The 21,851-nt window shown below is 44.8% G+C and overlaps 2 non-coding genes across 2 annotated transcripts; both read left to right on the top strand.

Moving 5' to 3' along the window:
* Positions 1 to 12,314: 12,314 nt before the first annotated feature.
* Positions 12,315 to 12,396, top strand: trnas-gcu (transfer RNA serine (anticodon GCU)). Its single transcript has one exon. It is a non-coding gene; the product is annotated as a tRNA-Ser (tRNA).
* An 8,753-nt stretch (positions 12,397 to 21,149) lies between these two features.
* Positions 21,150 to 21,231, top strand: trnas-gcu (transfer RNA serine (anticodon GCU)). Its single transcript has one exon. It is a non-coding gene; the product is annotated as a tRNA-Ser (tRNA).
* Positions 21,232 to 21,851: the final 620 nt, after the last annotated feature.

Below are 21,851 nucleotides of genomic sequence, written 5' to 3'. Positions count from 1 at the left end.
GGCATTGATTAGAGAACGCATGTTAAAATACTATATATACATTTTTCTAACAGCCTGTTTCAGCACTACAAAAGCATCATCTGCTTCTGGAGTCCACATTCATTTTTCTGTCATTGCCATGGGGACTCCATGCGCAATATCTAACAGCGGTTGCGTCTTTTCCGCATAATGTGGGATCCATGCTCTGCAGTAATTGCAGAGCCCCAAAAATGACATAATTTGTTTCTTCGTCTTCGGTTTTGGTGCATCTGCAATGATGTCTTCCAGAAGCTGTCAACGTGTGACCTAAATAGTTCACTTCCTGTCTGACCCATTGGAGTTTGTTCTTGTTCACTTTATTCCCTGTTTTGCAGAGATAGCGTAACAATGCTAAGGATTCTTCCCTGCAAGCAGCTTCAGTTTCAGAGGCCACCAGGAGCTCATCTACATAAACTAGAAGTTGGCTTTTGTTTGACATCTGAAAATCAGCCAAACAGGCCATGATAGCTTGCATAAAAATAGTTGGACTATCAGCAAATCCCTGTGGCAATCTGGTGTACGTATAACTTTGCCCTTTAAAGGTGAACGCAAACCAGAACTGTGAGTCTGGGTGAATTGGCACTGAAAAAAATGCATTGCTAAGATCAATTACCGTGAAAAACCTCTGGGTAGGTTTCAAAGTGTTCAGAAGTGTGTGTGGGTCAGGCACATTAGGTGCTCTTGTCTGCACTGCATCATTCACTGCTTGTAAATCTTGTATCATTCGCCAATCAATTTTATTGGCCTTTCGAACTGGAAAGTCAAAGTCTGCTTTATTGTCAACATTTTCACATGCCGAGACACACAAAGTGATCAAAATTACGTTTTCCCTATCCCACGGTGACAAGACATATTACACGACAGACATACAAGTAAACGACGCAATATAAAAAACAAGAAGGCACAAACAATAAATAATAAGAGTAACAATAAATAATAAATAAATAGATAACACAACAAATAAAAGCCAGTGTGCATACAGACAGTAAAAGTACAGGACGCTACGCAGAACGGGGAAGCGAGTTCAGGATCCTGACAGCCTGTAGTATGAAGCTGTTTGAGAGTCTGGTGGTGCGGGAGCAAAGGCTTCTGTACCTCTTCCCAGAGGGCAGAAGCTCGAACAAAGAGTGAGCGGGGTGACTCACATCACTCACAATCGTGGTCGCCTTGCGGGTGAGATGGGAGGTGTAAATGTCCTTCAAGGAGGGGAGCGAAGCCGTGTTCACTGTGCGCTGCAGGGCCTTCAAGTTGTAGTCAGTGCAGCCGCCACCCCAAACAGCAATACAGCTGGAGAGGACGCTCTCAATGGTGCCGCTGTAAAATGTAGTCATGACGGCCGGAGGAGCGCTCGCTCGCCTGAGTTTCCGCAGGAAGTACAGGCGGCGCTGGGCTTTCTTTGCCAGTGATGCGGTGTTGGTGGACCAGGAGAGATCCTCACTGATGTGCACTCCCAGGAACTTGGCGCTGCTCACTCTCTCCACCACAGCACCGTCGATGGTCAGCGGCAACCCACGCCCCTTTAACGTTCTCATGGCGCTCTCAACTACGTCCGCCTTACAATAACACACACAAACACACACATACACACGCACACAAATACACACACACAGCAGTGACTCTCCAATACACATCGATACCAAATGATCAGGTGTTGCTTTCCCGCCTTTTCCGGACAGTATAAAACCTTCTCACCTGGAGATGGAGGATGTTGTGCTGAATTGCCATGTGTACTGACCGCCATTAAACAACCCAAGATCTTGCCAATAAAGAACAAACCGTTACCCCACATCTTAGTTTTCCTGACCCAACAACGGACATCATCAACAACACGCAACAGCCGTTGATGGAATCGAACCCGCACTTTCTCAACTGTGAAGCGGAGATGCTAACCAGTTCTCCACCGAGCCGCCAAAGAGTATAAATATTACGATATTGAGTCAAATACAAACCAGATTACAGATACAATGGAGCCTCGGTTTTTGACCACAATCCGTTCCAGAAGGCTGTTGGAGAACTGAATCGTTCAAATTCCGAATCATGTTTTCCCATTACAAATAATGGGGGAAAAAAACACCTTTTTGAAGTATTTTCTCATTTGTACATTTTTGTCCGATCGCGCAACTGCAGTGCTTAGCCTTATTGTGACAGAGCGGTCACTAAAATTTAGAAAATATTTTTAAAGTCCTGATGTACTTTCCAAAATTTAAGTGGACCTCAGTGCGCAGGGAGCTTAATTTGGTCCGATCGCGCATCCGATGTTGCATTGCTTTATGAGCGTCTTTGTGTTTTAGGATGGCTTTACTGATCCCACTTGCTTCCTTTGGAGGCATGATTAGAGTTGTTGCAGTCCTCAGAGTAACGAGAATGTAATAAAGAACCGAGTCGGTTGGCATGCGGGTCCTCTCGTGAGGTTCGACAATCGAATTTCGTTCGACATCCGGAGCAAAGAATTCTCAAATTTTTTGTTCAAATATTGATTTGTTCGAGAACCCGGACGTTTGAAAACCGAGGCTCTACTGTAAAACAATGTGACATTAACTTTCGATGAGGATGGGATTTGAACCCATGCGTGCAGAGCACAATGGATTAGCAATCCATCGCCTGAACCTCTCGGCCACCTCGTCTTGCTTATATGGCCTAGACAACACGTTGTGCCGAGATACTTTGTGTGAAATGCTGTGGAGAGCACAATGGAGTAGAAACCCATCGCCTAAATATCTCAGCCATCGCATCTCATGCATGAGTTGTATGGGCCACATGATATGGCATGTACGGGGTAGTATAAGCTACAAGGTAAAATGATACGATACTTTAGATGTAAAATGAAGAAGAGCTAAGCCACAAAAGAAGTGACACTGTCAGCAAAGAAAAAAAATGTTTCAATGTTGTCTCACCCCAAATCTTTGGGATCATCGGCTCTGCGCAGTTGGATAGTTCCACTAACATTTTAACATCAACATTCTTTCATGGTCTGCCTGGGTATCTCGGCTGAAGATCCTAAAGAAAATAACCTAAATTTCTTGTATGCTATTGCATGACTGTATAGCCTCCGGCCGTCATGACTACATTTTACCGTGGCACCATTGCGTCCTCTCCAGCTGTATTGCTGTTTGGGGTGGCGGCTGCACTGACTACAACTTGAAGGCCCTGCAGCACATAGTGAACACGGCTCGTAAGATTATTGGTGCTTCACTCCCCTCCTTGAAAGACATTTACATCTCCCATCTCACCCGCAAGGCGACCACGATTGTGAGTGATGTGAGTCACCCCGCTCACTCTTTGTTTGATCTTCTGCTCTCTGGGAAGAGGTATAGGAGCCTGCACTCCCGCACCTGACCTTGACTTTTGTGGCCGTAGCATCCCCGGAACGAATCTGGGTCCTGGCGTATTTAAATTACCTTGCTGAATTTGTCCGTTGTCCACTTTTAGACGCAGAGACCACTGCTCCAGCAGAAGAAGCCGAAACCCTACAAACAGCAACCACAGAATCATCTCAACCACTAGACCGGACCCAGACCGACCCTCTATCGCCTACAGCCGCCGGTACGGAGACCAACCAAGCTCAGCAGCTCCCACACGCTTCAGACCCCCCCACCTCTCCAACTCCAGAAACCCATCACCCCCCCCCCCCTCTTCTCATCCACCCCCCACACCTCACCCTCCACACCCCCAGAATACCCACTACCCCCCCCTTCTCTCATCCACCCCCCACTTCCCACCCTCCTCCATATCCTTTTCTCCCTCCCCCCTCCACTGCCCTTCTCATCACACATGAACGAGAGGATCTCCTATAAAATGATTGGAACTGACTAAAGTTCGATCTAACGCATTGGTACTACTTACCTATGTTTCCCTTCCATATCGATCCGTAGTTTTCCTCGAAACATTAACAGAGCAGCCTATTTTGACATGAAATAGCCTCACGCGTATAGCAGCTATCATTATAGCATTAGCCATCCGCAATTTCCTATGAGCCTCAGCTCGCAATCTCCCATGAACCTCAGCAAAGTGTAAACAATCGCGTTTCTCAAACGATCTCCAAAAAATGATCAGAACTGACTAAAGTTCGATCTAACGCATTGGTACTACTTACCTATGTTTCCCTTCCATATCGATCCGTAGATTTACCGTTTTTTCCGTGTATAGTGCGCCCCCATGTATAATACGCACCCTAAAAATGGCATGCTGATGCTGGAAAAAAGCCTGTACCCATGTATAATACGCACCCAATTTTTTTTTTTATGAAATTTTTCTTTTTTTTTTTTTTTTTTTTTTTTTAAGTCCCAATGATCGTCACACGCAGGGAGGCAATGGGTCCCATTTTTATAGTCTTTGGTATTGTCTTAACTAGGCTGGATGTAATTTTTTTTGTTGGCGTTGATTTCTCCGACTGCCCGTAAATGCACCACCGCGCTCCGTGCGCGTACGGGAAAGAGGCGTGCGGACGTGAAAAAGGCGGCTCTGTATGGGAGAGACGTTGAAGAGGAATAAAAACACCCTTGGAAACCAAAACTTGCCCCTCGTCGTGACTCGGAGCCGCAACAAATGTTTCGGATTTGTGTAGGGTACATTGTGACAGACAGCAAACGAGCAGGTGATCAAGCAAGCCTTGTCTGATACGAGAGCATTGCGCTCGTATGGAGCGTGTTTGAAGTGAACAGCAGAGACGAAAGGAACAAGGCAAAGTGTTGTGAAATAAAATATGACCGACCTGTAATACGCATTTTGTTATTTGCTGATTGAAACTGCAAATTAAACTGTGAATTGAAACTAATAGGTGGAGTGTAGTTGGTTGGAATAATTCACCCGGAACCTAAGTTCACGTTGCCGAGTTCCGGTGGGATGGTTTAGAGGTGTGGGAGTTTCCTGTTTGGTTTAGTTGGTGTTAGGATCTCGAGGGGAAAAGAGTCGGCCCGTGGTTGAATGAAGATAATTATAAATGTCATTAAAACAACTGCCGTTGCCACCGTCATTTGTCACTCCGCCTCCAACTCCAGTCCTTGCACACCACAGGAGAACTGAACTCTCACTCTTTATATAGCTGACGTGTCTTGCGCATCCGTTCTGCGCATCTGTAAGGGCGGCCTCCGTATGACGTCCGGTCCGCGATGGAGATTAAAAAACAAACAATATTTGACAATAACACACCATCAAGGATTGCACCATCGCATCAAACGATGTGTCGTCAATTATGGATTTTTTTTGACTAAGTGTGTTGGGACAGGATGGCTGAATGCGATGCGCGAATGACAACAAACAAGAAAAAAGGTGGTTACAAGTTTTATTTCGGGGGAGATTTCTCATGTCTCGTCCCCAGTTTTGCTATTTGTCTAAGTTGCCATAGTTTCTGTTTGCGTCGCCCCTCTCTTCCTGTGTCACCTCAATCGATGTAACGTGTTTTGTATTTAAGTCCTGTCTGCCCCTCGCTCACCGTCGGATCATTGCACGTGTTACTGTCATGATGTCTGTTTGCTTTCTGTTCCTGTCTTTGGTAATGTCACCCTGTCTTTTTGTTCCACGACTTTGTCAGTCAGTCCTGTTGTTGGTTTTGTTTTCTAAAAAAAAATAATAAAAAATAAAAAATTTAAAAAAATTTGTACCCATGTATAATGCGCACCCCAGATTTTAGGACAATAAATTTGTTAAATTTTGCGCGGTATACACGGAAAAAAACGGTACTCAAAACATGAACAGAGCAGCCTATTTTGACATGAAATAGCCTCGCGCGTATAGCAGCTATCGTTATAGCATTAGCCATCCGCAATTTCCTATGAGCCTCAGCTAGCAATCTCCCATGAGCCTCAGCAAAGTGTAAACAATCGCGTTTCTCAAACGATCTCCTATAAAATGATCAGAACTGACTAAAGTTCGATCTAACGCATTGGTACTACTTACCTATGTTTCCCTTCCATATCGATCCGTATATTTACTCGAAACATTAACGAAGCAGCCTATTTTGAAATGAAATAGCGTCACGGGTACAACAGCTATTCGGTGACGCCCCCTGACTACAGTTACCGTAATGTTGGGAAGCGATGCGACCTTGTAATTTACTAGTCGTACTAAAACGTACTAAAACATTTTGGGAGAGCACTGAGTACAACCAGTATGGATCAACAAATTCATCACTTGATCCATATATAAGGCGCACCGGACTATAAGGCGCACTGTCGACTTTTGATAAAAAAATTGGTTTTTAGGTGCGCCTTATAGGGCGGAAAATACGGTAAATGCTATGCTTTGCTTCCCCTGCTTCAATAATTTGTTTTGTATAGCATTTTGAATTGCCTCTGTGTATGAAATGTGCTATATAAATAAATTTGACTTTGTTACCAAACAGCCTTCTGTTGAACACAAGCTTCCAGACATTACGTCCAACTACATTTCAACATCAGCTTTATTTCATAAAGTTCTTCCTAATTCATCTTGGCGAAACTCCCTTAGGCGTTCCCATTTTTTTTTAGGCCTGGCAGCGGTGGACACAATTATGACCCTGAAAGGACACGTCCAAACCGGCTATGATATCAGAATAATCACTGAAATGCAGTCCTCAGGTCCATGTCATATTCGCTACCAATCGGAATGTAACGAAGCTGTTTCTAGGCTGTTAGGCAAACATGATAATCACTACACTATGGAAACATCTGCTACAGTGGTGGACCTTACTTACTGGACCAAAGGTGAGGGCAGGTGCTCCCTGTGTGGAGTTTGTAGGTTCTCCCCGTGCCTGCGTATGTTTTCCCCGGGTTTTCCTCCCACATCACACAAACATGCTTGGTCAGCCGATTCAGTAATCCAAACTGCCCATAGGTGTGAGTGCCAGTGTGAATGATTGTTGTCTCTGTGTGCCCTGCGATTGTCTGGCAACCAGTTATAATGTGTCCCCCGCCTACTGTCCGATGACTGCTGGGATAGGCGGTTTCCAACCAGGGACCTTCCGCGTGTGAGGGAATGTGATAACCACTACACCATGGAAACTGCGCTGACACATAGCCTTTTGAAGAGCCTGGCAAAAGTTAAAGAAAAGTGCGAAACCTGGTTTTCACCAAGTCTCAAATCAGGTACCCTTTAGCGAAACGACTCAGCCTGGGCTCGGCAAATCGGGCTTCAATTCCCCGACGTGGAGTTTATTTCTTTGTATGGAAAAATTGCTTTTGCTAGCACAGTTTTGTAAAGCAAATCAAAAAGTTCATAAGTGCCTGCTTTCTTCCTCACTCACTTTTGTTGGATTTTTGCCAGGCTTCTCAAAATGCTTAGGACGTCACAGCAGTTTCCATAGCGTGGTCATCATGTTCTTCTAAGACGCGAAACTGGGTGGAAACAACATTTTTTAAATGTATTTTCCAGTGTTGTCTGCTTTGCAAAGTGTGCCAGGGACACCTCGGCAAACAGGAGCCATATAGTATTTGATAAAGTAATCACATGTTCTCCAAAGTACAATGTCAACTGGTGGAACTTACTTTAGATCTTGGATGGTTTTAAAGCTAATGCTCTCTGGATTACCGAGTAATCGGTTGAAACCGGCGTAACTCTACAACGGCTTCCTGCTTATCCGGCCGGTGCTGACGGGTCCCTCGCCTTGGCCTCGCAGCCTCGTGCTCGTCGGAACCAACGACCTTCGCCGTGCTAGCCCCGTGGTGTCCATCTGCACGTGCCCAGGACGCTGCTCACAGGTTTGCCTGTTTTGTGATGTTTTCACCAATTCACGACCACGGTCCATTGGACGCCGTTGAACTGGACTGTCCTTACACCTGTTTATGGACCCCGTGGAGGCTATTTTGTGTGTTTTGGGGTTTTCTTTGATATTGAGGGGTGCTGGTTGGCCGTTGTTACTTTTTTTCCTTTGCTTTGATGGCTTTTATCTTTCGCACTTACTGGCTTTCTTTGTGGCGCTGTTGTGTGGCAGCCTTATGAGAGCCTATTGAGTTGCGCTCATGCCATCTGTGTCTTTTGTATACCCGCTCTGTGGTATGGATTCTGATGGGGCCTGAATTTCCCCATCCCGGGAGATCAATAAATGTTCAATCAATCAATCAATCAATCAATCAATTAATCAATGTTGGCATGGTGTGATTGTGAGCACTCTGAATCTAGCAATCCAAGTTCAAGTCTTGATGGAACTTCCAATTTGTAGTCATTTACATGGAACACAAATTTGGAAATTCCAATTCAGTACTTTGTGGACAGCCCTATGAGTGTGTAAGCCCTGCCTCCACTACTTTTGTCAATTTCATAAAAATGAGCACCTTAGTTAGTGCATTGTGCTCAGAAAAAATATGCTCCTCCTTCTGTCATTGCCAGGGTTCTATGGTGAAATGGTGAGCACTCTGGACTCTGAATCCAGTGATGCAAGTGTAAGTCTCGGTGGGACCTCAAATAATTTGTCATTTAGCTGGGAAAAATTTGCGAAATGGCAATAGCTTGTGTGCTGCCCCATGAAATTGTATGTATTCGATGATATTCTCATTCTTTGCTATCCTTTCGCAATCACTCAATCTGTCAACCAATCAATCTGTCAATATGTCAATCAATCAGTCAATCAATCTGTCAATCAACCAATCAATCAACCAATCAATCAATCAAATAATGTTTGCATGCTGTGATTGTGAGCACTCTGAATCTAGCAATCCAAGTTCAAGTCTTGGTGGAACTTCCAATTTGTTGTCATTTACATGGAACAAACATTTGAAAATTCCAATTCAGTACTTTGTGTACAGTCCTATGAGTGTGTAAGCCCTGCCTCCACTACTTTTGTCAATTTCGTAAAATGAGCGCCTTGTGCTCAGAAAAATGATGCTCCTCCTTCAGTCATTGTGTTAGAAAAATGTATATATATGTTATCATGCGTTCTCTAATCAATGCTTTACCCCAAAAGTACTGCAAGAGATGCTTGCTGTTTGGCCTTGCTGTTTTTATGATGTACCACAGAAGAGAGATTACAGCTGGGTCAGACAGGACGCAGCTGGCAACTCAGTGACACAGCAAAATGAAGACATCTACCAAGACAGTTCCTTTTCAACAAAGAATGATTGCTGATCAGTCATGTTTCCTGATTTCATCACAGACACAAACAATGATCGCTGATCACTCATGTTTCCTGAATTCATCACAGACACAAAGAATGGTTGCTGATCACTCGTACTCTTTCTCACACTGTTCCATATCAGTATGTAACACCTTGTGATTTTTCTTCTTACGAGACAAAGCCCACGTGCTTCCCTCCTCCCCTTTTACAGGGCTTGTCTCATTTTGTGGGTAGGGCAAATCCAAATAAAAAGAGCAGGAGTGCATACAGATACCGTTTTTTTCCGTGTATAGTGCGCCTCCATGTATAATACGCACCCTAAAAATGGCATGCTGATGCTGGAAAAAAGCCTGTACCCATGTATCATACGTACCCAATTTTTATGAATTTTTTTTATGACATTTTTTTTTCTTTTTTTTTTAAGTCCCAATGATTGTCACCCACGCAGGGAGGCAATGGGTCCCATTTTTATAGTCTTTGGTATGGTCTTAACTAGGCTGGATGTAATTTTTTTTTGTTGGCGTTGATTTCTCCGACTGCCCGTAAACGCACCACCGAGGCGTGCGGACGTGAAAAAGGCGGCTCTGTATGGGAGAGACGTTGACGAGGAATAAAAACACCCTTGGAAACCAAAACTTGGTGATTTCAAGTTTCATTTCGAGGGACATTTGTCACGTCTCGTCCCCAGTTTTGCTATGTGTCTACGTTGCCATAGTTTCTGTTCGCGTCGCCCCTCTCTTCCTGTGTCACCTCAATCGATGTAACGTGTTTTGTATTTAAGTCCTGTCTGCCGCTCGCTCACCGTCGGATCATTGCATGTGTTACTGTCATGATGTCTGTGTCACGAACGGAGTGGAAGATGGAGCAGGGCGACCACGTGCAGCTTGGACCAGGGTTTATTGCAGGAACTTACGGAATGACTCGGTAAACAGACATAACTTGCAACCAAACCAACAGCAGATACTGACCGAGATGTGAGACAAAGGGACCGGGTGACATTCGCAATGAACCGACAGGGGAGTGACACAGAGACAGGACTTAAATACAAGACTGGAAATGAGAGGCAGGTGAGAATGATCACACTGATTGAGGGAACACAGGAGGGGAGGGGCGACGCGAACAGAAACCATGGCAACCTAGCAAAACTGGGGACAAGACATGACAGAAGCCCACATGATCCACGGACATGAGCACACAGACGGACAAAACAATGACAACCTGGACGTGGCCGGGGACGAATCATGACAGTCTGTTTGCTTTCTGTTCCTGTCTTTGGTAATGTCACCCTGTGTTTTTGTTCCACGACTTTGTCAGTCAGTCCTGTTGTTGGTTTTGTTTTCTAAAAAAAGTTTTTTAATTTTTTTTGTACCCATGTATAATGCGCACCCCAGATTTTAGGACAATAAATTCGTTAAATTTGGCGCACTATACACGGAAAAAAACGGTAATTAGTGTAGTGAGATTGTTGTGAAGGATCTGTACTGCACTCCTCGCGAGAAAAGACTTAATATTCAGTCTCACTTGTGGTCTGTTTGCTGTTGCTCTTCTCTTAATAGTTATTCAGTCATCAAAATAAACCTGACAGATTGTCTGGATTTTTGTAGTTCTTGGTTATAGGATTTAAGGCTGTCTTTGTAAATATCATGATGAATGTGAAGTTTAGTTTTTTGCCATTTGCGTTCTGCTTTTCTAGGCTCTCTTTTTTTATCTTTTACAGAGAGAGAGTATGTCCATGGTGCTTTCTTCTTACCAGAGATTAATTTGGTTTTCAGAGGGGCTACTGCGTCGATATCTTTTAGGGTTTTAGAGTTGAAGTTATCTAGGAGGTCATTGACAGATTCTGATGGAAGGGTAGGGGCCTGCGAGAAGGCCTCCATAGTGTACTAGTGGCCTCATTAAAGTGCCGCTTTTTAATGGTTTGTGGTTGACTGAGAGCTATAGGGGTGACCTTCATTTCGATAAAGATGCAGAAGTGATCAGATAAGGCAATATCGACTGCTGAGAGGAAAGATGACTCAAGACCTCTGGTTATGAATAAATCGAGTGTATGGCCTCCGTTGTGTGTAGGTCCAGAGATATGCTGGGATAGGTCGAAGGTGTCAAGGAGGTCGTTTAGTTCTTTGATGTTATTATCATTGAGTTTGTCTATGTGAATATTAAAGTCACCTACTATTGATATACAGCCATGTTCCAAGGAGATTATAGCGAGGAGTTCAGAGAATTCGACAAAGAAGTTATTAGCATAACCTGGGGGTCTGGATACAACCATAAGTAGGACAGGGGGAGAAGACTTCATTACAACTGCAAGACACTCAAACGAAAGACAATCTCCAAATGACGTCCGTTTACATTGAAACAAATCAGAATAGATTAGGAAAACGCCTTCCCCTCTCTTTCCGATTCTGAGGGCGTCAATGCAGTTGAAATAAGGTGGAGTTGATTCATTATATTATATTATCATTATATATAAGAATATATTCTCTGTTATCTAGATCAAGCCAGGTCTCTGTAAGAAACATGATATCTAATTCATCACTCGTAACGAGGTCATTGATGAGAAGTGATTTATTGACTAATGATTTAATATTGAGCAGGGTCGCTCGAATTGTTTTGGTTCTGGTGGAGTGTTTTGATTTCTGGAGCTGTTTCTGACGGATGGGTATCAGGTTTGATCCAGGGACGGAACAAACTGGGATGATAGGGTTGTTTATTCTAGGAGTGATCAGCGTTGTAGTCAGTGCAGCCGCCACCCCAAACAGCAATACAGCTGGAGAGGACGCTCTCAATGGTGCCACGGTAAAATGTAGTCATGACGGCCGGAGGCTATACAGTCATGCCATAGCATACAAGAAATTTAGGTTCTTTTCTTTAGGATCATCAGCCGAGATACCCAGGCAGACCATGAAAGAATGTTGATGTTAAAATGTTAGTGGAACTATCCAACTGCGCAGAACCGATGATCCCAAAGATTTGGGGTGAGACAACATTGAAAAAAAAAATTTCTTTGCTGACAGTGTCACTTCTTTTGTGGCTTAGCTCTTCTTCATTTCACATCTAAAGTATCATATTATTTTACCTTGTAGCTTATACTACCCCGTACATGCCATATCATGTCGCCCATGCAACTCATGCATGAGATGCGATCGCTGAGATATTTAGGCGATGGGTTGCTACTCCATTGTGCTCTCCACTCAGCATTTCATATCACATACTCGTCGGATTTTCACACAAAGTATCTCGGCACAACATGTTGTCAACACTCTATAAGCAAGACGAGGTGGCCGAGAGGTTAAGGCGATGGATTGCTAATCCATTGTGCTCTGCACGCATGGGTTCAAATCCCATCCTCGTCGAAAGTTAATGTTACATTGTTTTACAGTGGAGCCTCGGCTTTCGAACGTCCCGGTTCTCGAACAAATCAATATTTGAACGAATAAATTCGAGAATTTTTTGCTCCCGATGTCGAACGAAATTTGATTGTCGAACCTCATGAGAGGACCCGCATGCCAACTGACTCTGTTCGTTATTACATTCTCGTTACTCTGAGGATTGCAACAACTCTAATCATGCCTCTAAAGGAAGCAAGTGGGATCAGTAAAGCCAGTAAAACACAAAGACGCTCCTAAAGCAATGCAACAGTGAGCGCTCGGACCAAATTAAGCTCCCTGCGCACTGAGGTCCACTTAAATTTTGGAAAGTACATCAGGACTTTAAAAATATTTTCTAAATTTTAGCGATCGCTCTGTCACAATAAGGCTAGGCACTGCAGTTGCGCGATCGGACAAAAATGTACAAATGAAAAAATACTTTAAAAAGGTGGGGTTTTTAAATTATTATTTTTTTTTTTCCATTATTTGTAATGGGAAAACATGATTCGGTATTTGAACGATTCAGTTCTCCAACAGCCTTCTGGAACGGATTGTGGTCGAAAACCGAGGCTCCATTGTATCTGTAATCTGGTTTGTATTTAACTCAATATCGTAATATTTATACTCTTTGGCGGCTCGGTGGAGAACTGGTTAGCATGTCTGCTTCACAGTTAAGAAAGTGCGGGTTCGATTCCATCAACGGCTGTTGCGTGTTGTTGATGATGTCCGTTGTTGGGTCAGGAAAACTAAGATGTGGGGTAACGGTTTGTTCTTTATTGGCAAGATCTTGAGTTGTTTAATGGCGGTCAGTACACATGGCACTTCAGCAGATGTAAAAACATCCTCCATCTCCAGGTAAGAAGGTTTTATACTGTCCGGAAAAGGCGGGAAAGCAACGCCTGATCATTTGGTATCGATGTGTATTGGAGAGTCACTGCTGCGTGTGTGTATTTGTGTGTGTGTGTGTATTTGTGTGTGTGTATGCGTGTGTTTGTGTGTGTTGTTGTAAGGCGGACGTAGTTGAGAGCGCCATGAGAACGTTAAAGGGGCGTGGATTGTATATATAAAACCCGCAGGGTGATAAGCGCAGTGGTTTTTTAACGCTATCCCAAGGTGTACAGCCATGGGATGTATGTATATAACGAGTAATAAATAACTTAGCTTGTTGCATCCTACACAATGTCGTAAAACTTCCCTTGCTATGTTTTAACTAGAGGTCAAAGGTTTTTTCTCCTGGATCCAGTCCACTCAAACTCCTCTTCCCAGATGTTCTTATCAGTATGTAAACACCTAGTGATTTTTGCTTACGAGACAAAGCCCACATGCTTTCCTCCCCCCTTTAGTGGTTATGTCTCACACTGTGGGTAGGGCAAATTCAAATAAAAAGAGCAGGGGTGCCTACAGATATTCAGTGTGTAGAGATTGTCTCAAGCTATCTGTACTGCACTCCTCGCGAGAAAAGACTTAATATTTCTGTCTCACTTGTGGTTTGTTTGCTGTTGCTCTTCTGTTCACTTATTCAGTCAGCAAAATAAACCTGACAGAAATTGGGGGCTCGTCCGGGATCTCAACACGCCCTGAACGGTTCCAGCGGGCTCTTCGACGCAGGTGACAATCCTTGGCCGAGGTAAACAAAAGCCCTCTGACGGGACTGTCTCGATCGGTCCGGCTGGACACCGGGAGGGTTGACGAGATCTTCCGACGAAGAGAATCAGCAGACCGTGAGTAGGAATATTAATTCTACTAAATAGAAACAGTTAAATTCCGCAGGGGCGGATGTGGAGCCCCCTAGCTTTCAAGCTAGTTAAATTCCGCAGCAGGAGGGGCGGACTCCTCTGTTATTAAAAAAAAAAAAAAAACTTGAGAATTTTAGACCCTATCAAGTACAATTAGAAACAGTTAAATTCCGCAGGGGCGGATGTGGAGCCCCCTAACGTTTTATGTTAGTTAAATTCCGCAGCAGGAGGGGCGGACTCCTCTGTTATTAAAAAACGCGCGTGGTATGCTTGTGAACGGTTTGACTGAGAGTGATCTCATTTGAGCGCTCCTCTTAAATAGTAAGCGAAAGTCCCTACCACGACATGAACTAAAATGCAAAGACTGGAAAATAATTGAAAGCCAGGATCCCAACCGATTAAAAAAAGATTTCGATAAATGCGTTAAAAAATATAAATTTGAGGGAGAACTAGAAGCAGTACAAAAACGAAAACAAATGAAAGCTTCAAAACACACTTTTCTGGTAGACCAGGATAGTGACACTTTTTACCAAAATGCAGGCAGAGGACAGAAAGGCCAGAGAGGGCGAGCAATGTCTAAAGGAGGCTTTAGAGGCCGAGGAAGAGGAGTTGTGCAACCTCCAATAAAATGCTGAAATTGCGGAGAAAACGGTCACATGGCACGTGACTGCACAAATTAACAGAAACACTATGACTAGGCCAAAATCAAATCAGATCAGGTTTCCATGTAATGAAGTGGGAACCTGGCTGCCAAAATTAAGGAGAAATTAGCTTAAATATAAGGAGATATTAATGTTAAAAGGATAAAGTAAGATAAAGAAACATCGAAGTTAAAATTTGCTAAATAAATAGAAAAGAATTACAAATAGCTTTTAAAAGTGAAATAGAGAATAAATCAGAAAAGTAACACGAACAAAAAGGTGCGTTAGTGGGATCGATGTGTGTTCTATATGCTGTGCGTCATCCTTTTGTGCTGGTGTGTGTGTATGTGCGCAGAGGATCCTCATGAATGGGTGTGTATGAGTGCGAGTGAGATGTGTGTCCTATGGAAGAAATCAGTAATGGAGACTGTTCAGGAGGCTGTTGAGGAATAATAGGGAAATTGAGAAGTAGACGATGATGTGTTTAAGTTGGTTGGAAAGTGACTAGAACGGTGGCTTTATAGGACGAGAATAAGAGACAGCAAATGTTGTGTAGAAGACAGTGGACGATGTTGAATGTGAACATGATGAAGGGGGCAACAGCAAAGTTGGCCTGCCCTTTGAGAGGGCGAGACTGAGAAGCGTGCCTGCGCTCGCGCGTAGTCGCGGGGCGGGGCTATGCGCTTGGGCCTGTGCTATGCTCGTGTGGGCGGTGGGCCAGCATCATGATTGTTGCAGGAAATGGCCAGCCTGTGACCAATCAACATTGATGCTGCGCCCCCCTCGCACGAGGGGTGCTGTGGCTGTGGGCGAAGCAGGGAAAGTGTGAGTTTCTCAGAGAATCTTTGAATATTTGACGCAGGGTGATGCTTGAGGAAGATGTGACAATATTTGCATGAAGGATAAAAGGCACTGATGAGAAAACAAAAGTATAACCAAAACATCAAAATAGAGGATGACGTTTGCGCAGCGTTGTTTGTTTGTGAGCTGTGTCTCTGCTGTAAGTTTTTGTGTTGTCTGTGTGCTGTCGGTGTTATGTGTTAAAATTGGCTAATGTAGGTGCACAAAAGAATTTGCTAGACTGTAGTCTATCTGATTTGCACTGCAAAACAAAAGCAATTTTGTAAAAATAAGAAGAAAAGAAAGGCAAGATTTTTTTTGTGGGCAGAAACTGGTCCACACTGCATTAATGCCTAGCCCTGATGAAACAAAATTTGAGGGATGGAAAGAACTTGCTTTCTGGAATTGGATGAAGCAAAATTATTAAATAACAACATTTCAAAGCTAAATTTAGAAGAAATAGTCAATTGGTTGTGTAAAGACTACACAAGTTTTTACATTTGAGGATAAGAGGGTGTTTAAGTTAGTTAAAGTTAAGAAACAACAACAATTGACTATTATATTAATTTACTGGCGGTTATTTTGTTGTTTTTTATCTTTATCTTGAATGGTTTGACACCTTGAGGGAGGAAAGATTAGGATGTGGAACACGGGTTGAGACAACCAGTTACACACGCAAAACATGTGTGCAATGGGACACTGAGAAGCGTTTTGAAAGGTGTGTCAAATTAAATGGAGATGAAATCATATGTAGTAATACAATACTTTACTACATATGGATTCTCTAAATCGTACAATTGAGTAAAATAAAACATACTTTTTGATTTTTGTTCAAATTACTAAGATTCTTGTGATAAACGATGAGAAACTGATTGAAAAGAAACTACAAGAAACTACAACTAAGCTAGTTGTGGAAGCAGTCCAATTGCCACGACAAATAGCTATATGCACGTGTGCAGGGCACGCACGAGACTGATAAGGTGTCAAGAGGTAACAAGCTTGCAGACAAAACCGCATAGCTGCAGTGCAAAAGACGCTTCAAATTTTATACACACAAGAAGCGGATTGAATTACTGGAATTTAAAAAAAAAAAAGATGTGCAGCGACAAAGTCCATCGACTGAAATTCAATTATGGACGTAAAGAGGGGCAAGAGTGGAGAATGGTATTTGTCAGGTTTTTATTCACCGACTGTATAAATGTTAAGAGAAAAGCATCAGCAGACAAACCACAAGTGAGGCAGAATATTGAGTCGTAGCTTGCGCAAGGAGTGCAGTACAGACAGGTTACAATGCCCAAACTACACTAAAGTCTGTCTGCATCCTTGCTCTTTTTATTTGGGGTTCGGCCTACCCACAAGTGTAGCAGAAACCGCTAAGGGAAAGGGGAAGCGCAAAGGCTTCTGCTTTGGTAAACGTAAAAAACGGCAGATGATATACTTATATGGCGATATAGGAAGAAGCACACAGAGTTCAGCAAGTTCAGAGAGCCGCACTCGGGGGGCGGCGACTAGGGGCAGAGAGCCGCACTCGGGGGGCGGCGCCTAGGGGCAGAGAGCCGCACTTGGGCGGCGGCAATTAGGGGCAGAGAGCCGCACTCGGGGGCGACTTGGGGGACAGAACTGCACTCAGCGGAGGTCAGGGGCCCAGGGCCACACTCGCGGCACACACTGGGGGCCTGACGCGCAATCGGCAGGACCTTGGGGAACAGAACTGCACTCAGTGGAGGTCAGGGGCCCAGGACCACACTCGCGGCACACACTGGGGGCCTGACGCGCAATCGGCAGGAACTTGGGGAACAGAACTGCACTCAGCGGAGGTCAGGGGCCCAGGGCCACACTCGCGGCACACACTGGGGGCCTGACGCGCAATCGGCAGGAACTTGGGGAACAGAACTGCACTCAGCGGAGGTCAGGGGCCCAGGGCCACACTCGCGGCACACACTGGGGCCTGACGCGCAATTGGCAGCACTTTGGGGGACATGAACCGCACTCGGGCGGCGACTTGGGGGACATGAACCGCACTCGGGCGGCGACTTGGGGGACATGAACCGCACTCGGGGGACATGAACCGCACTCGGGCGGCGGCTTGGGGGACATGAACCGCACTCGGGCGGCGACTTGGGGGACATGAACCGCACTCGGGCGGCGACTTGGGGGACATGAACCGCACGGGCGGCGACTTGGGGGACATGACCCGCACTCAGGCGGCGACTTGGGGGACATGAACCGCACTCGGGCGGCGACTTGGGGAACCGAACCGCATTCGGGCGGCGACTGGGGGAAACAGAGCCGCAAACGGCGGCAACTCAGGGACAGAAAAGCAAACTATGGCAACTCAGGGACAGAACCGCGCTCGGTGGAAACTCGGGGAACGGGGAGGCATCCGCCCTGCACACGCCTCCGAAGACCGACAGGGTCGAGGGTCGGCCGCTGGATCCGTGGCGGCCGTAGCATCCGCGCCGTCGGGACTGGGTCAGGGGTCGGCCGCTTGATCCACGCCGCCTGGATTGGTGGCGGCCGTAGCATCCGCGCCGTCGGAACAGGGTCGGGAATCGGCCGCTGGATCCACGCCGTCTGGATTGGTGGCGGCCGTAGCATCCGCGCCGTCGGGACAGGGTCGGGAGTCAGCCGCTGGATCCACGCCGCCCGGACTGGTGGCGGCCAGAGCATCCGCGCCGACGGGACAGGGTCGGGGGTCGGCCGCTGGATCCTGCGTAGCTGAAGGCGGCTTGGCTTGGTTTCTTGGCTTGGTTTCTTGGTTTGGTTTCTTGGTTTGGTTTCTTGGTTTGGTTTCTTGGTTTGGCTTCTTGGTTTGGCTTCTTGGCGTGGCTTGGTTTCTTGGCGTGGCTTGGTTTCTTGGCGTGGCTTGGTTTCTTGGCGTGGCTTGGTTTCTTGGCGTGGCTTGGTTTCTTGGCGTGGCTTGGTTTCTTGGCGTGGCTTGGTTTCTTGGCGTGGCTTGGTTTCTTGCCGTGGCTTGGTTTCTTGCCGTGGCTTGGTTTCTTGGCGTGGCTTGGTGGCGTGGCTTGGACAACGGAAGCTGGTGGTGGAGGGGGGTCCAAGCGCTGGTCGCTGTGTTGGTCGGTTGATTCTGTCACGAACGGAGTGGAAGATGGAGCAGGGCGACCACGTGCAGCTTGGACCAGGGTTTATTGCAGGAACTTACGGACAGACTCGGTAAACAGACATAACTTGACACCAAACCAACAGCAGATACTGACCGATATGTGAGACAAAGGGACCGGGTGACATTCGCAATGAACCGACAGGGGAGTGACACAGAGACAGGACTTAAATACAAGACTGGAAATGAGAGGCAGGTGAGAATGATCACACTGATTGAGGGAACACAGGAGGGGAGGGGCGTCGCGAACAGAAACCATGGCAACCTAGCAAAACTGGGGACAAGACATGACAGAAGCCCACATGATCCACGGACATGAGCACACAGACGGACAAAACAATGACAACCTGGACGTGGCCGGGGACGAATCATGACAGTCTGTTTGCTTTCTGTTCCTGTCTTTGGTAATGTCACCCTGTGTTTTTGTTCCACGACTTTGTCAGTCAGTCCTGTTGTTGGTTTTGTTTTCTAAAAAATTTTTTTAAATTTTTTTTGTACCCATGTATAATGCGCACCCCAGATTTTAGGACAATAAATTCGTTAAATTTGGCGCACTATACACGAAAAAAAACGGTAATTAGTGTAGTGAGATTGTTGTGAAGGATCTGTACTGCACTCCTCGCGAGAAAAGACTTAATATTCAGTCTCACTTGTGGTCTGTTTGCTGTTGCTCTTCTCTTAATAGTTATTCAGTCATCAAAATAAACCTGACAGATTGTCTGGATTTTTGTAGTTCTTGGTTATAGGATTTAAGGCTGTCTTTGTAAATATCATGATGAATGTGAAGTTTAGTTTTTTGCCATTTGCGTTCTGCTTTTCTAGGCTCTCTTTTTTTATCTTTTACAGAGAGAGAGTATGTCCATGGTGCTTTCTTCTTACCAGAGATTAATTTGGTTTTCAGAGGGGCTACTGCGTCGATATCTTTTAGGGTTTTAGAGTTGAAGTTATCTAGGAGGTCATTGACAGATTCTGATGGAAGGGTAGGGGCCTGCGAGAAGGCCTCCATAGTGTACTAGTGGCCTCATTAAAGTGCCGCTTTTTAATGGTTTGTGGTTGACTGAGAGCTATAGGGGTGACCTTCATTTCGATAAAGATGCAGAAGTGATCAGATAAGGCAATATCGACTGCTGAGAGGAAAGATGACTCAAGACCTCTGGTTATGAATAAATCGAGTGTATGGCCTCCGTTGTGTGTAGGTCCAGAGATATGCTGGGATAGGTCGAAGGTGTCAAGGAGGTCGTTTAGTTCTTTGATGTTATTATCATTGAGTTTGTCTATGTGAATATTAAAGTCACCTACTATTGATATACAGCCATGTTCCAAGGAGATTATAGCGAGGAGTTCAGAGAATTCGACAAAGAAGTTATTAGCATAACCTGGGGGTCTGGATACAACCATAAGTAGGACAGGGGGAGAAGACTTCATTACAACTGCAAGACACTCAAACGAAAGACAATCTCCAAATGACGTCCGTTTACATTGAAACAAATCAGAATAGATTAGGAAAACGCCTTCCCCTCTCTTTCCGATTCTGAGGGCGTCAATGCAGTTGAAATAAGGTGGAGTTGATTCATTATATTATATTATCATTATATATAAGAATATATTCTCTGTTATCTAGATCAAGCCAGGTCTCTGTAAGAAACATGATATCTAATTCATCACTCGTAACGAGGTCATTGATGAGAAGTGATTTATTGACTAATGATTTAATATTGAGCAGGGTCGCTCGAATTGTTTTGGTTCTGGTGGAGTGTTTTGATTTCTGGAGCTGTTTCTGACGGATGGGTATCAGGTTTGATCCAGGGACGGAACAAACTGGGATGATAGGGTTGTTTATTCTAGGAGTGATCAGCGTTGTAGTCAGTGCAGCCGCCACCCCAAACAGCAATACAGCTGGAGAGGACGCTCTCAATGGTGCCACGGTAAAATGTAGTCATGACGGCCGGAGGCTATACAGTCATGCCATAGCATACAAGACATTTAGGTTCTTTTCTTTAGGATCATCAGCCGAGATACCCAGGCAGACCATGAAAGAATGTTGATGTTAAAATGTTAGTGGAACTATCCAACTGCGCAGAACCGATGATCCCAAAGATTTGGGGTGAGACAACATTGAAAAAAAAAATTTCTTTGCTGACAGTGTCACTTCTTTTGTGGCTTAGCTCTTCTTCATTTCACATCTAAAGTATCATATTATTTTACCTTGTAGCTTATACTACCCCGTACATGCCATATCATGTCGCCCATGCAACTCATGCATGAGATGCGATCGCTGAGATATTTAGGCGATGGGTTGCTACTCCATTGTGCTCTCCACTCAGCATTTCATATCACATACTCGTCGGATTTTCACACAAAGTATCTCGGCACAACATGTTGTCAACACTCTATAAGCAAGACGAGGTGGCCGAGAGGTTAAGGCGATGGATTGCTAATCCATTGTGCTCTGCACGCATGGGTTCAAATCCCATCCTCGTCGAAAGTTAATGTTACATTGTTTTACAGTGGAGCCTCGGCTTTCGAACGTCCCGGTTCTCGAACAAATCAATATTTGAACGAATAAATTCGAGAATTTTTTGCTCCCGATGTCGAACGAAATTTGATTGTCGAACCTCATGAGAGGACCCGCATGCCAACTGACTCTGTTCGTTATTACATTCTCGTTACTCTGAGGATTGCAACAACTCTAATCATGCCTCTAAAGGAAGCAAGTGGGATCAGTAAAGCCAGTAAAACACAAAGACGCTCCTAAAGCAATGCAACAGTGAGCGCTCGGACCAAATTAAGCTCCCTGCGCACTGAGGTCCACTTAAATTTTGGAAAGTACATCAGGACTTTAAAAATATTTTCTAAATTTTAGCGACCGCTCTGTCACAATAAGGCTAGGCACTGCAGTTGCGCGATCGGACAAAAATGTACAAATGAAAAAATACTTTAAAAAGGTGGGGTTTTTAAATTTTTTTTTTTTTTTTCCATTATTTGTAATGGGAAAACATGATTCGGTATTTGAACGATTCAGTTCTCCAACAGCCTTCTGGAACGGATTGTGGTCGAAAACCGAGGCTCCATTGTATCTGTAATCTGGTTTGTATTTAGTCA

This window comes from Syngnathus typhle, unplaced genomic scaffold, assembly GCF_033458585.1.
Source record: "Syngnathus typhle isolate RoL2023-S1 ecotype Sweden unplaced genomic scaffold, RoL_Styp_1.0 HiC_scaffold_33, whole genome shotgun sequence".
Lineage (NCBI taxonomy): Eukaryota > Metazoa > Chordata > Actinopteri > Syngnathiformes > Syngnathidae > Syngnathus > Syngnathus typhle.
Note: the sequence above shows the minus strand (reverse complement) of the source record. Positions and strands in the feature narration are given on the sequence as shown.